At 35.4% G+C, this 13,288-nt stretch overlaps 1 pseudogene; it reads left to right on the forward strand.

Annotated features, from left to right (window-relative positions):
* The first annotated feature begins 9,789 nt into the window (after positions 1 to 9,789).
* LOC132025159 (cell cycle progression protein 1-like) lies at positions 9,790 to 12,856 on the forward strand (annotated as a pseudogene).
* Positions 12,857 to 13,288: the final 432 nt, after the last annotated feature.

Below are 13,288 nucleotides of genomic sequence, written 5' to 3' on the forward strand. Positions count from 1 at the left end.
TATTGGGGAGGGTATGTGCTTTGGTGAGTGCTGTGAAGTGTGTAAACTGGTGATTCACAGACCTGTACCCCTGGGGATAAAAATATATGTTTATAAAAAATTAAAAATTTAAAATTAAAAAAAAAAAGATTGGCATGGAATTTTCTTTACTAAAGCTCCTTTTGTTTGTTTTTCTGTGATGGCCACACATCCAGACATGATGTCAGATCACTGAGATAAGGACTAAACATTAGGAATGAAAGAGAAGTGATCTGGAACATGGCTACTCCCAGGCTCTGAAGTGCCTGAACTTTAACATTAGAGAGCAGTATAGTTCGATTTTGCTTGAACCCTATTTGGGGGATCTATTTTTGGCTGAAAATCTATTCTTAAATGCTCTTAGATATATTCTATATTTTCTTGAGCTGACCTTCATATTTTTGTGTAAAACATATTCATTTTTAAAGTTTCTAATTCATTCCTATGAGGTTGTTCAGAATAATCTCTTATGATCTGTAAAATGCTCTTTAATTATATGATATTTTGCATATCTTATGTTACTTGTGAATTTGTCTTTTTTCTTAATCAGCTTTGAATGGTTTTTAAAGATTTTATTTATTTATTTATTTATTTTTTTGAGAGAGAGAAAGATAAAGTTAGGGGAAGAGGAAAGGAAGAGGAAGAAGCAGATTCTGCACTGAGGTTATCAAAGGATTATAGACCTTAGGGAAGGAAAGAGACTACTTATTTTATTTTATTTTATTTTATTTTATTTTATTTTATTTTATTTTATTTATTTGACAGAGAGAAATCACAAGTAGGCAGAGAGGCAGGTAGAGAGAGAGGGGAGAAGCAGGCTCCCCAATGAGCAGAGAGCTTGATTCCAAGACCCTGAGATCATGACCTGAGCCGAAGGCAGAGACTTTAGCCCATTGAGCCACCCAGACACACCAAGAGACCACTTTTAATGGATTTCCCTGGGGAGATATGTTTTCATCATGTCCTTTATTTAGTAACTATTTAAATGGCTTTTGAAGAATATTTGGGTCCTTTTTCTGTAAAAACTCTTTTCCTGTATATTTCCGATGAGATGAAGATATGTGATTTCACTAAGAGATCTGCTTGGGAGCAGACTGCAATAATAATCAAGTGCTGATGAGTACATTAGATATATGTATTGGCTCTCTGAACCTTTGAGAGATAATAATGAATAAGAATCTTGCAGTGGAACCCTGAATCTTTATTTTAGCATGTTTCCCTAGGTTATTCTGATACACAGCCAATATATCCTTCCCACTGTCTTGAAACATTAAAGTGTTTTGCTTGTAACAGGTAGATATTTGTGTGGGATGAATGGAGTTTAACTTTCCGACCACATGCAAAATGGAGTTTTTTTTTTTAAAAAAAGGTTTATTTATAATCTAAGGTGCTAAATGAAATCCTAAAAGATTCAGAGTTTTGCTTCATTATGTTATCTGGACACAAGTATCTGGGTAAGCCCTTGTCTAGTCACAGGAAGAAAAGATGGTTTCTGAAAACCAGTTAATTTGCAAATATAATGCATTTTAAATTTACAAGGAAGAAACTCTTTTGGTATATTTGATGGATTTTAAATGTCTTAAACTTCAAGTTACTTTATAAACATGATTTTGATTTTGTTAACAGTGTGGCAGTGTTAACTCAAGGAGTGTAAGATTTGAATGACATTTGTGAGATCATTCATTTGCTGCCAAACTCTTCATAATTCATGCTCATTTTCAGTAGTCTATTATCTCTACCTCAGAGTCCTACAGAAGTGATGTACTTATTCTCAAGGGAGAGGTGTTACTTCCATTTGATCATACTAATGAGATTCCACATAGTGGCGAACAGCCCTTGTTCATGTTGCAGAGCTGATCCTGCTGATTAAATCCCCTTCAGAGGCACTCCATAAATTAAGCCACATATCAGTGCCCCTGATCACCACAGCTCTAGTTCTGTGATGCTGGGGAGCTCAAACACATTTCATGTTTTTCAATTTCTTTATTTCCATAATGCAGAATTTGGAGAGTATGAAAATCACATATAACACACTTCAAATTATATTAACACTTAAAACTCTCTGGGATATGGTGGGCATTTATCATGTGTTTGATGAACTGGTATCTTTTGATCACCCTTCCAATGTGGCACGATCAGTCCCTTGTTCTCAAATTGGAAGGTAGAGCACTTTTTCTCAGCATCCCTACTGTCTACATGGTTTTGTCATTCAAAAGTTAGAGTTTGGGGACCCCATACACTCAAAGGTCTGAGCTGTAATTCTTGTGCTTAGTGACAGTGGCAATGATGTTCTCACTGAAGCAACTTCCATGTTGTAATTGCTGGTCCAAACTGCAGGGACTGGCTCTCCAACCTTCTTGGAGATCATGTTACCTTCCTAATATCCTTTAATAATGTATTATATGTTATTTAAAATGGATTTTCAACTCTGAAACAAAAAACTCTGAACTTGCATATTCTCTCATACTTGCTAACCGTGTTCTGGACATTTTGATTTTCTTTTTGTCTTTCCAAAAATGCCATTTATCCTCACCTTGGGGGTTCTTAATTCGAAGTTCCTTTTGCCCCAAATACAGATATACTCAGAGTTGGCATTTTCATCTTTAAAGTTCTGCTCTAACACCATCCTTTCAAAGAAGCCATCCTGGTCATTCTTGGTCTATCTAGTGGTCTCTACTATGTCCCTTGTTTAGTTGGTTAAAGTATCTTTATGACTTCCTTACAACATGAGTACAAATACCTAGTTTGTTTTATTTACTAAAATGTTCTCAGAATCTGAAATAAAGCCTGGCAAATAGCATTCATTTTTTTTTTTTTATGAATGAATGGATGAATGAATGAAAGAATGAATAAATGAATACACCTAATGTATTATTGCATTTTAAAGAGTTTTTAAAGGACAGAATCAAGAATCATAGGTTTGTATTTTGTATTTTTTTTAAAGATTTTATTTATTTATTTGACAGAAATCACAAGTAGATGGAGAGGCAGGCAGAGAGAGAGAGGGAAGCAGGCTCCCTGCTGAGCAGAGACCCTGATGCGGGACTCGATCCCAGGACCCTGAGATCATGACCTGAGCTGAAGGCAGCGGCTTAACCCACTGAGCCACCCGGGCGCCCCTGTATTTTGTATTTTATAGGAGAAAGAACTGAGAAACTCAAAGGAGAATCAAGCTAGAGGTAGAGAGAATATGGAGAAAAGTGGGACTTTTTCAAAGGGAAAAAATGACAAATTCCAAAAGAAAACAAAAGTATAGTAATTTGAGGAGATTATAATATGTACATTCCTAGCAGCTATGTACTCAGAACCTCATGAGAAACCTCAATGGGTAAAAGAAAATCTAAGTCTAAGATGTCCCTGCCATTTCAATGCTCTGGAGTAGTTAGGGGAAAAGGACAATTTTTAGAAACAGAAAAGGGAAAGACAGAAAAACATGAGTGATACAGTCCTGACATGATTGAAAATAAGTTTCCCTAAAAGCTTACATTGCTCTGAGTGAAAAATCTGAAGCTATAATTTGGGGATAGGTTCTCCATAATCAGAAATAATTGTTTAGGATTTGTGTTCTAAAACTCATTCCTATGAAACAGGTGGTGAAACACTAATAATGAAAATGAACCCTTAAACTTCAATATGTAATAGCAGGATACTAATATCTAATATTGACAAACTTGCAAATTGTACCTTATTTACTTTTCTAATTAGTGGGTAGACATCTTGAAACACTGTAATCATTTAGATTGTCAGACAGTCATCTACAGTTACTCCTTATGTCCTAAAAAAAAAAAAAAGAAAGAAAAAAAAAAAGGAAAAGAAAAGAAAAAGAAAAAGAAAAGAAAGAATAATTATGCTAAGATAACAGCTATAGTTTTGATGATTGTAGATCATAGTTAATTGGGTAATGGGCATGATTTAGTTCTATTGCTTATCCAGTCAAAACAATTATGATCATATTACCCATTAAACGATTAGCATATATTTTTCTCAAAATAATGTTTTTCTCTCGAAAATAATCTTAGTGTATAATATAAATAAATACATAAAATTTATTTTTCAAGAGGAATTACATTTCACAGATTTCATTTTAATTCACTTAAAAGATATTCAGAATTACAACATGCTAAATGAATACACACTCACTAACATATGTAATAAAATTTATTTATATAGTGTGTCAATAACATAGGCATTTACTGAACTCATATTATGTGCAGGGAGCTCTTACCAGGGCTTTACATATATTAACATGTTTAATCCTCATCATTTTCTTTTGAGACAAGTTCTTTATTATCCCCATGTTATATATGAGAAACATGGTTTTTAGAAAGATCAAATAACTTATTCAGACTTAAACAATGAATTAATGACTGGGTCAGAATTTTCACTCAGGACTCCTCTACCAAGTGTATGTCCTTAACCAGAGAACAATACTGCCTTGGTGGTGGGAACAATAGGAGTTTGAGTTAGCCCAACTTTGACTTTGTGCTCAAATTTCAGTCGTGACTGTGACTTGAAGACTATTCCTCAATCTCTCTCAAATTTAAAATCTTCATTTGTAATAAATAAGCAAATAATCATTAAACAAATAAAAATCATGAAACCAATCCATAAAAATACCTCTTGAGAGGGTTTGAAACTAATGTAGTGTTTGAAGGTAAGGTAGTGTGTAATGCGGTCCTTGGATATCAGTGGTACTTTTATTCTTGTGTTAAATAATTACCACAATAAACTAGAAATTTTTTCTCTTGCTATTTTGTCCATTTTGCAATTTGAATGGAAGAGGGCTGTTTTGGAAGGTCCACCCCAACTCCTGGCCCCGACACACACCAAAATGGATGTGGTTGTCAGGCTAGTGCACACAGTGGAAGCTCTTATTTCCTCCTATTCTAGAAGTCTGAACATTATCACTCCCAGTTTTGTGATTTGCCTCTGCCATTGTGTTTACCTCTTGGCTTATTTTTAAATGAAATATTTAAGAAAAAGAACCTCTCCTACCTGGTATATCTGTTTCTTTTGTTTTAAATATTTTATGTATGTATTTATTTATTTAAAAGAGAGAGAGGGGAGAGAGTGAGTGAGGGGCAGAGAGGATGAGAGTGAGGGAGAAAACCTCAATCAGACTCTGCACTGAGTGAGGGAGCTTGAGGCGGGGCTCAAGGTGGGGTTTGATCTCAAGACTGGGATCATGACCCTGAGATCGTGGCCTGAATGGAAACCAGGAGTTGGAGACTTAACCAACTGAGCCACCCGTGCCCCTGCCTGCTATACTTGCTTCTTAACGTTAATGCTGGTGGTTGTAATTATTTGTCTCAAAGACATATTTAGGTCTTTCTTTCTCTCTTTATTTTTTTTTCTTTCTCTTTTCTTTTTTTTTTTTTTCTTTTCATTTGGGTACAATTTTCTTTTAATTTATTGATTTCAGGCTTCTGAATGATGGTAATAAATTTTCAAATGTAAAAGCAGACTTCTAATAGAACTATTATTGTATGGCTTTCAGAAATGCACAAAAAGCCCCCAGTTGGGGATTCTTTTAGTTTAACAAATAAAATCATTTTAAATATCCCAGTAGTGACATTTTCTCTCTTTGATTCATATTATGGGAAGTAATCTGTAGAATTGGAAGTATTTGCCTAAATCAAGATTTATACTACTTCTGAAAAAAAGACCATGAAGCTTTAGATTTAAGAAGCTTGTAGAATATTATTCTTTCCCTATTACTACTGATTACTATGGCTTACTTCCATTTTTAATATTCAAGCATAGATCATGCAATTAAAATGACCATTAATAGCTGACCACACCACATTACTGAGACAACTAGAAACAGAGGCCATTTAAATAAATCTAACATTAAAAAAGACTGGCTTATATAGGTTCTAGTTTGAGATAAAGTAGTATATCTCCTATTCTAGGAATCACACAGCAAACAGGGGTTGAAAAGAAAACCTGAGGTAGAGCCAGAGAAATTTGACATTAGGGTCAGTGCCTCCCTTGTATGAAAGGACCCCCATTGCTGCTGTGTCTTGGTGAGGAGACAAAGAAAGCAGAACACAACATCTGCATTCATTTCCAGTGAGATGTCTGAGACTTGAATTGTCAAGAAATAGTAGCCTTTTTATACATAGGTGTGATGTCAAGGTCTCTTATATAGTGTGACATAAGGAGAGCTATGAGATAATTTCTCACGCTTTTTTTTTGTTGTTGTTGTTAACCTTACTTTCTTGCAATGTTTGCTTCATTTTAGTACATTTCCTTAACCAACCAAGAGAAATATATTTGTATTAACAAATATGTTGTGGGTGTACAAATAAAATTAAATAAGTTACACCTGAGGGACTCAGTTGGCTAAGCACCTGCCTTTGGCTCAGGTAATGAGTCCAGGGTCCTGGAATTGAGTCCTGCATCTGGCTCCCTCCTTTGTGAGGCATCTGCTTCTCCCTCTGCCTTTACCTCCCTCTGTCTCTCTGCCTTTTATGAAAATAAATAAAATCTTTAAAAAAAAGATTAAGTAAGTTACTAGTTAACTATGGCATAATCTGTTGTTTTGTTGAGAAAAACAGCATTTCTTAAACATACGCTCTAGTGAAAAAGAGAAAAGTTAGAAGCAAATTGAAATTTGGGAGTGATTTTGTGATATTATGAGAGGAGTTAATAGAAACAGAAGAACAATGAGAAAACTGAGGTATTAAAAAGACAATTGTGGCAACAAGCACCAGCAGAATGGCTTAAAAGGGGAATTAACTAAATATATATCTAAGTTTCTTCTTGGGCTATCTGTTCTGTTCCATGCATTCATTTTTTGTATCCTTTTGCCAATATCACATTGTAAGAATACTTATTTTTTTAAAAAATAACTCTTGAAATGAGGTAATACAAGTCCTCTAATGGGTAAGTATGTTGTCAATTATCCAATGAAATGTTTTGCCCCCCTTTTATTGGCCCTTTGTCTTTTTACTATTATAGTTCTATATATTTTCTGAACAAAAGTTATTTGTTGGTTATTCAAATTGCAAATATCTTATTCCTACTCCTTGATTTGCCTATTCATTTTTTTAAATGACATCTTCAGAGAGAGAGTTTTTTTTGTTTTGTTTTTGTTTTTGTTTTGGCAAAGTTCAATTTACCAACTTTGTTCTTTTCTGGTTACCATTTTATGTCTCTAAGAAAGCTTTACCTCCATGAATGGCTTGAAGATATTCTCCTATCACTTCTTTCAGATAATTTATAGTTTTAGTTTTTGCATTTAAACCTACAATCCACCTTGAATCAATTATTTACTGAAAAGAAATGAAAACATACATCAACATAAAATCTTTGACAAGAATATTCACAGTATTCTTATTTATAATAACCCCATGATAGAAACCATATTACTATGAAGAAGAAATGGATAAACAAATCCTACTGTAGTCATTCAATGGAATACTACTGAGCAATGAAAAGGAACACACTACTGATGTACTCATAACCTGGATGAATCTCATAAATATTATGGTGCACAAAAAGAACCAGACACAAAAGAATGCATTTCTATAATTCTATATATATGAAATCCAAGAACAAACAGAATACTTTTGAGGTCATTAAATGAAAGTGGTTAACTTTGTTACCACGGTGATGATAAAGTGGATTCTTACTGTCTGATAATGAGCAGGAACAACTTTCTAAGATGATGGAAAAGTTCTGTACCTTGTTTTGGATGGTGATTATAGAATGTATGCAGCTGTCAAAACCTATCAAAAGGAACACTTAAAATCTGTACATTTTATTGTATGTACTACGCTGAGTGAAATAAGTCAAGCAGATAAAGTCAATTATCATATGGTTTCACTTACTTGTGGAGCATAAAAAATAACACAGAGGACATTGGGAGATGGAAAGAAAAGTGAGCTGGGGAAAATCAGAGGGCAAGAAGAACCATGAGAGAATGTGGACTCTGAGTAACAAACTAAGGGTTTTGAGGGGAGGAGGGTATGGGGATAGGTGAGCCTGGTGGTGAATATTAAGGAAGTCTCGTATTACATGGAGCACTAGGTGTGGTACGTAAGCAATGAATCTTGGACCAGTGAAACACAATTAAATTAAATTAAAAATAAATACATAAATAAAATAAGTTTTCTACTTCCCCCAAAATAAAAACAAATAAAAACAATATTTTTTAAAAAATAGAGTGAGAAGGGCGTTAAAAGGAATAATGGCATTTTATCAATGACAGCTATAAAGTAAACAGTCATTTAATAAATCGTGTCCTCTTGGAGTGGTACTGTCTACAAACTGGCTATGTCCAGTGGCCAAATTCCAGGAGAAGTTTTACCCTGACTTGATGTAATATACAAGCAGCCATTTAGCAATGGCCATTATTTTGTGCTTGCTTACCTTGTTTAAAGCATTTTGCAGGTATTATTTCAATTAATTAATCATTAGAGGCCACAGTAATTTTTATTATCAGCAGACTACACAGCTTTTCTTTGCCCCTTGCTAATGAGGTCAGTAACATGAGCCTATGACTTTAAAATGGTGAAAATTCATCTAAAACCCATGTATGTATGAAGACATGATAAGGTAGGAAATATTCCTAAACTGGCAAAGTGATAATGTCAAGTTGTTTTAATGCCCAGAGCTACCTCTAGGGAAATGTTTTAATAGAGAAATTTATCTTCAGTATCTCAGGAACCCTTTTTCTCATAAAATCATATCGCTTTAATAAAAATCACATTTTCACTGCAGTCGTAAACACTCCATTTCACCTCATGGGGCTTACCTAGACCTCCTTTTTGTGTCCAGTACATATTTCTCATGTTTCTACACACTTTACTTATACTGTATCATTCATTCCTCACAGTAAGTTTGTAAGGTAAGTACACTACTCTCTTTATTTGACATAAGATGAAACTTGTACACAAATATGAAGTAACTTCCCAGAAACCATGTAGCTTATAAATAAGAGATTCAGTAGTGGAGTCAATGCAGTTTGATACCAGAGCCTGCCCCCTTCATCACCATACTATGTGTATCTCTCATATATCCCTTCATTCTTATACTACTTACCTCTAAAACTTATGGGTTTGGGGGCACCTGGGTGGCTCAGCCAGTTAAGTGTCTGCCTTTGCCTCAGGTCATGATCCAGAGTCCTGGGATTTAGCCCCACATTGGGCTCCCTGCTCTCTTCTCCCTCTTCCTCTGCCCCTCTTCCTGCTCATGCTCTCATTCTCCTTCTACTCTCAAATAAATAAATAAATAAATAAAATCTTAAAAGTTAAAAAAAATATATGGGTCTAAATTGTCTCTTACAAAAACTCTAATTTCTTGAGAATTGCACTCTTCCTTACTCCACAGAAATACAAGGTGACATCCAGATACCCACCAGCTAGTAGAGGAGGTGATTTAATTCATCAAGTCCCTTTAGTACAGATTATTCATAGACAACTATTTTCTCTAACTATTGATTCAACATGTATTTATTAAACACTTTCTCTGTATTAGGACTACTTGTTGACCTTGAGGGTTCAGATACTATTGAACACTCTGGGAAGATAGTCTCAAATTCAAACATTTCAGGAGGAGTAATATTCTCTGATGCTGGTGTTGCTGCTCTACTGGAAACAATTCAGTGTTGTCACCTTAAAAACTGATACCACCAATATTGTCTTCCACTAACAGAACAGGATATGAAATATAAAGACTGGGGTACTTTCTGCAGGCTGGGACCACTGCCTCTGTGACAGCCAACAGACTCAGGTGGACATGGTACTGCCCATTCAGAACTGAAAAATGTCAGAAAATTCCAGTGACAGTGATTTGTCTTGTGGTTGGACTGTCATCAATCATGAGGGGTCTGATAAAGAGATGGTGAATTCTGAACATGGTACAGCCAGTGACAGCTGTGAACTTGCTCAGAAGGCACATCTTTAGAGCAAGAGGGGCTCTAAGTACTGCAGTCAGAGCAGGGGGAGAGTAGCTAAAACGGCAAATGTAAATGGAAGAAACTGCTTATCCAGCTTTGGAGGAAATAAAATCAGCACTTGAGAAAGAAGAAAAAAAGTCATCTGAAGACAATGTCTATTTTGGAACTGTCTGTCATGATTCTGGTATTATAAACCTTGAGCCACGTAAGTTAAGAAGATATTCGAAATCAAGAAGCTATAATTGTTGAGGAAGCTCAGAGTCCAGAAGACTTTCACATGGGCTACAGATGCCTAGGTGTCTCAGTCATTTGAACCACCAACTCTTAGTTTGGCTCAGGTTATGATCTCAGCATCCTGGGATGGAGACTTTGTGGGACTCCCAGCTCAGTGCAGAGTCTCCTGGAGATTCTCTCCTTCTCACTCTCACGCCCTTTTTCCTGCTCATGCTCTCTCTCTTTCTTACTCTCTCTAAAACAAACAAACAAACAAACAAACAAACAAATATATTTTTTTTAAAGGGCTTTTCTTCTTGCAGCCAGTATACCTTCTGCCAGTCAGAAACTGTATTTTCATTTTCATCCCAGACTAGTGATGATCAATCAAGTAGTGATGAAACCAGTCTTTACCCTAGTCCTGCCTTTAGACCATGCCATGCTAGGAAGCAGACTTTCTAGTTCAGAATCTGAGAAACAGATACTTTCTGAACAAAAAACCGAACCTCTAGGGAGTTGTATAAATGCCAATTCAGCAGTGGTCTCAATAAGTGTGTTATATTTGCTTTGGTGATGGCAATTGGCATGGGATTTAAATATTTCTATGGCACAATTCATATTCAGAAGCGACCACAGTCAGAAAGATACATGAAGATGAACTGAATGAAATGAATGATTATCTTTTCGATGTCAACAGGAACAAGAATCTTTCATAGATTTTAAGTCATTGAAGGGAAATCTTGCAAGACAGTGAGACCTAACTGAAGAAGAAAAGTTGTCCTTTGAAACTCAGAAAAAGAATATTGATACAGAAAATCAGGATTTAGACATACTTCTGGAAAAGGAAGAAAAAGGCTTTTCTTCATTACAGGAAGAGTTAAGGAAACTAAGAGAACAGATTAGGATATTGAAAGATAAAAGGACAGATACTGTATTAATTACAGAAAATCAGAAACTTAAACAGCATCTGGAAGAAAAAAAGCTGAAGACACACAGCTTCCTTAATCAAAGGGAGGTTCTTTTCGCAGATGCAAAGGTGCTAATGGAGGAACAGGAGAGAGAATGACTAATAACTATGGCTTTAAAGGTGGAACTCCAGCCCTAGAGTTCTAGTGAGTCATATGGAAACCCAGATTCTCCCAATGTATTGACTGAAAAAAAGGAAAATAGAAATCTTATGGAAAGACTCACTGAGCTGGAGCAGAAGCTAAACTTTGAGCGGTTGTGTTCTGATTTGTGGAAAAGACTATATATTGAAGCAAAAGGTCAAAATGTAAAACAAGAAACTAATGGGGGGGAAAAGGGAGTAGAGGAAACTACAGGGCTAAAAATAAGATGAATGAAATATTTTGGGGTTCAGTTAAGAAAACATTTGATGTCATGAAGAATTCCGCCACAGAGTTTGTGAAGAATCATAGAGAAAAAAAAAATTAAACAGGCTAAAGAAGCTGTGAAATAAAATCTGTAAAAAAAAATTCAGATTCAGTTAAATCCATTTTCAGGCACTTCAAAGATATGCCAAGAATATCTTTGATGAAGAGGCCAATAAAAGATTTGGGGACACAGAAATAAAATCAGCTAAAAGAAAAACCTAACAAAAGTCTTTAGTGAATATTTACACCCTCAGTATAAGGCACATACAAAAAACCAGAGTAATAGAGGCCTATTACGCAAAGAAAGGGAAAGAAAGAAAAACCAACTCACTGAAGAATTTAGAAAAAATACAAACGGACATAAATGCAGTCCTGAGCATGACTGTAGTGAAAATTAGGATTCCTTCAGGTATTGTTCTGGTGTGTTTGAATGTGCTCAATTGGAATTCAAAAACCTTTTTAATATGGAAGTGTCAGATCCAGTAAGGATAGATGAATTCAAACAATTAATTGAAATGTATTTATTGGAAAAACTGCCTAGTTTTCGTCATTGGAAAGAATTTGATCAATTCATCAATAAACTTTTCCTAAAGGGTGTCTTTACACATGATCAGAAGCTCTTCTCTGACTTTGGTAATGATGTTAAGGGTTATCTTAAAGACATGAAGAAATATCAAGTAGATACCAATGGGGAATTTGAAAAGTTCGATGGATACATATATGTAGACACTTCATTTTTTTTTTAAGATTTATTTATTTATTTGAGAGAAAGAGAGCACGAGAGGGGAGAGGTCAGAGGGAGAAGCAGACTCTTTTCCAAGCAGGGAGCCCAATGTGGGACTCTACCCTGGGATTCCAGGATCATGACCTGAGCTGAAGCAGTTGCTTAACCAACTGAGCTACCCAGGCACCCCTATATAGACACTTCTTTCACACTCTTTTCCCTCCATATGGACCCAGTCAACCAGATGAAAAGCAATGTATGGTAAATATTGAAAACTCAAGGCATGGAAAACAAGAGCAAAGGCACCCTCAGGGGGTGCTTGGGTGGCTCAGTGTGTTAAAGCCTCTCCTTCGGCTCAGGTCATGATCCCAGGGTCCTGGTATCAAGCCCCGCATCGGGCTCTCTGCTCGTCGGGGAGACTGCTTCCTCCTCTCTCTCTCTGCCTGCCTCTCTGCCTACTTGTGATCTCTTTCTGTCAAATAAATAAATAAAAATATTAAAAAAAAAGCACCCTCAGCCACAATCTTATAAAAGAGAAGGTAAATGGCATAAATATGGTCACACAAATGGAAGACACATGGCAAATTTGAAATAGAATTGGGACAGTTACCTTTTGACTTCTAAATTTTGATCATCATGATAAAGTTAAATTAAAAAATAGTAACAGAAACATGGATACTTTCTGCAATGTTAGGTGCTAAAATTAAAATGCAAATATCAAGATAATGTCTTTTTATCATTTCTAAGTTTCAGTTCGATGACTTCACATTATTGCTCAGACCTATCAAGCAAAAGCTTACTAAAACACTTTCCTATAGCTTTCCTGAATTTTTTTGGCACTGGAAGTGTTCAACTCTAAGTTTTAAGGAAGCCGGGTGTGCAACAGATTTTGTGTGTGAAATGAGTCTTTTTTTAAAGCAAACTCAAATCATATGACAAAGTGCAATTAACATTGATAGTTTTGTTAAATTTTCAGGAGAGCTTGAAAAAAGTACATTGTGATGGAATTTCATTTTTAACATTTTATAATCTTACACTTGCTTCCTGTCTTTTTTG

Source organism: Mustela nigripes, chromosome 1, assembly GCF_022355385.1.
Source record: "Mustela nigripes isolate SB6536 chromosome 1, MUSNIG.SB6536, whole genome shotgun sequence".
NCBI classification, from domain to species: Eukaryota; Metazoa; Chordata; class Mammalia; order Carnivora; family Mustelidae; genus Mustela; species Mustela nigripes.